The sequence below is a fragment of the Etheostoma spectabile genome, chromosome 20 (assembly GCF_008692095.1).
Source record: "Etheostoma spectabile isolate EspeVRDwgs_2016 chromosome 20, UIUC_Espe_1.0, whole genome shotgun sequence".
NCBI lineage: Eukaryota > Metazoa > Chordata > Actinopteri > Perciformes > Percidae > Etheostoma > Etheostoma spectabile.
This window is the reverse complement of record NC_045752.1, coordinates 13,474,170-13,477,639: the sequence shown is the minus strand read 5'-3', so window position 1 is coordinate 13,477,639 and position 3,470 is coordinate 13,474,170. Positions and strand designations below refer to the sequence as shown.

Sequence of the window (3,470 nt, the reverse complement as noted above, 5' to 3'; positions counted from 1 at the left end):
AGGGCCACAGGTTGGAGTCGAGGAGTAAACCTCTGTATATAGGCGCATGCTCTACCAGGTGAGCTACCCAGGCGCCTGAAACTCTTCCTTTTTTGGCCATTCTAGTGGCGAGGCTCTGTGGGTGGCAATGCCTGTCTCTCAGTCACTCCTCCACCTTGGTCCAGACCAGATTGTCTCACCAGCTATTGGCTGGATTGTCATGAAATTAGATATTCACATTAATGTTGCCCTTGGATAAATTGTAATAACTTTGGTGATTCCTTAACATTTCATCTTGCAATATTTTTATTAGCTCAAGTTTACCAATACCTAGAAAACTACTGGTAATCCTATCAGGACCAGCTTTGCTTTGTGTTTGGTGCTAATGAGCAAATGTTATCCCAATAAGTTAAGACGGCGAACATGCTAAACATGCTAAACAACTGCATATTGTCACCCTGAGCTTGTTAGCATGCTGGCATTAGAAGTTAGCTTAAAGCCGTCCAGGCGGAGCAGGTAGCATGGCTGTAGACTCTTTGTCTTGATCCTCATCTTGTGCTGCAAGTGGAAATTGATCCAGCATCTATCCGCTGTGGCAGATGTAAAAAATGAAATGACCACAAATGTAAACGAAGGATCTCTTTGCTTTACACACATAGAGACCATATACCGCATTAGTAGCCTACCATGAGTCACCATCAATCCCGTAGTGGCACATACATACACCTCCACAAGAGTCAGATGGATTAGGCACATAGTCTGTAGTGGCATGTGAACAAATCAAATGTGTACAGATTTATGGTCCAATGGCAACTTGTTGTTGCACCAAACAAGAAAACCTTGACCCCTGTCAGCTGCTATACAGCATAGAAGGGGAACACAGGAGTACTTTAATTACTGCTTTGTTTCCTTTGGATTATTTATGTGTACACCTGGACAGATACATTGATGCATAGAGGAAAACAAATTCATGTCAAATCCTCATTAACTGTCATTCAATAGTGCATTTAGAGCTATGATGACTCAGTGAGCACATGTAGCCTGATCTAAACTGCGGTGGTGGTGACCAGTGCCAGGGCAACTGGGCAGTTACTGCCAACAGCAAGTGAGGGGCGAGCAGTGACATCAACCTGAGCAAACAAGAATTTGATATCATTTCAACCCTGCACCCATCCCCCTTTGCACTGTGTGAGATTCCCGTGCTGAATAATAGCCACTCTGTTGGGTGGGCCCCCCTCTCTCATTTTTCTCCATCACAGACACACACACACACACAGTTTCTGTGTGTGTGTGTGTGTGTGTGTGTGTGTGTGTGTGGGGGGGGGGGCATTAGCTAAGTGCCGTGACAATTCTCAGCATGGATCGTGATGGGAGATTGAGCGCTACAATGGTGTGACCAATTTGCATTCCCGTGAATCCTTCAGGCCTTTGACATGAGTCGCAGGCAAAATTACCTCACTTCCACCCAAACACAGCTTCAGCGAAATGCCCCTTTAAATCACCCTAAAGTGACATGCTGAGGCTTTTTCCTTCATCACAGAAACCAGAAGGGTGTGAATTGTGTTGAAATCCTTTATTCAATTCAACACGTTTAATTGAAATGTTAAAGGGGATGCTTTGGGGGTTTAGGGGTAACACAAGGGAGTTATTGATATGGATGTGAATGATAGGGTGAGAAATGGGAGGGGAGGCAAAGAGGAAGCTACAGTGTGAGAATGTGAGAGATATAAAGGGAGGGGGTCTCTTCATAGTCACTTCATTCCACTCGCTGAAGTGCAATAGCAAGTGGAAAGAGAGAAGACGGCCTTTGTCTATTTAAGCAGACATGAAATAGAGACTATAATAATGCAGGACTCAAGAATGTGTCTGCTGGTTTACCGCCATACCAGCACAGGCCAACATAGAACCAGGACATCCAGGCTTCTGAACAGATACAGCTTGAGCATTGATGTTATGGCTACAAACCAAGTGAAGGGTGTTGATAGCCAGGCCACATCCTCCCAGGACCATGAGTGGACTCTTAAATGTGAAACACTAATTTTCTCCTTATTTCTAAAGGAAACCATAATGTATTTTGTGAATTTGTCTCAAAGCAATTAAAGAAAATAAAAAGGTTTTGTAGCAGCCATCCAGCTGGGTCCTGGCCCTAACACTATATAGCCTACTATACGTGACATTAAACTTATTCATCGTTAGTCACTCTGTGAATCGAACACAAACAATTCGTTTTTAAAGAATAAAACAATAAGTGATTCCTCAATTTATTCGCCACTGGTTTTTTTTGGTGGCTCACGAGTCTGTTACATAGTGGTATCTTAGCGACGCCTAGTGGTCATAAATATGAACTGCGAGCATTTCCTGTACAATACAATAACGATGCATCAATAGGTCTAAAGTTGTTGCTGCATTTAACTTAAAAAATAAAACTGCCATCACAATTCCAGTCACTCGAATTTGAAATTGGGTGTTACCCCCTTTCAGGGGAAGAAGGAGGGTAACACCCAGAGAGGTCCTGAACTCACCTGAAACCAGCCGAACTTTCTTTGAATTTCTTCTTTGATCTTTTCCGACATGCTCGCCAAGGTTTGGGCAGACTTTGTGCAGAGCTTTCGGACCAGGCTACAGTCGTTCAGGTTATGCTGGCAGGTAGGCCTACAGTAGCATTATTTATTTTGTTAAAATGTCCAAAACTAATTTATTTGCTAACAGGCTATGTTTGTGGCTACCTAAGCCACTAGAAAAAACATATACGTGTGTTTGACATGACGGCACTGAACGAACTAATCTATTTTTACGGGTTTAAGGTTGTTGTTTTTTTACTCGCATAACTCCGTCATTTGAATGTTAATGACAGGTATTTTAAGTAGGCTACCGTTTGAGTGGTTAAATTACTGATTCAATTTTTTCTATAAATACAGAAAACTTGTACGTCTACATAAACTTATCTAGGCTACTTAAAATGAACCTACGATGCAACCTTAACGTTAGCGGGTAGCCTATATTTAATTACACACCTTTTGACTTTTTAAATTTGAGAAATGTATTTAACTTACTTTTTTTGTAGGCAATAGTAAGGACGAGTAGGCTATTTTTTTATTTTCGTTTTTGTAAAAGATTCCAAGACAAGTGTTTCACAATTTGGTGCAGCAACCAAATTTTGGCCCAAAGTTCACATTCACAACCTAAAAATGTGATGATGCTGTTCTTACCTACTACTCGTTCTGTAAAGCTAACTATATTCTGGTATCACTGAAGTAGGAAAAAAAAGAAAACAGTTAGGTGTATGTGGTTAGAAGATAGCTGCCAACTGAATGAAGCCAGAAATATCCGATCCTATTTCTTTAGAATAGCTCTCAGAACTAAAAATACCCTTTCACATCTGCAAAAAAATTCAACAGAAACTTACACATAACCTTTCGCATCTACAAATTAATAAACGGAAGTCTCTAACTAAAAGTTACTTCACACACACACACACACACACACACACA

At 41.2% G+C, this 3,470-nt stretch overlaps 1 protein-coding gene across 2 annotated transcripts in view; it reads left to right on the top strand.

The window, feature by feature from the left end:
• Positions 1-3,470, top strand: part of LOC116670118 (connector enhancer of kinase suppressor of ras 3) — a 49,707-nt gene that overhangs the window by 39,069 nt on the left and 7,168 nt on the right. The gene's annotated exons all lie outside the window — the stretch shown is intronic.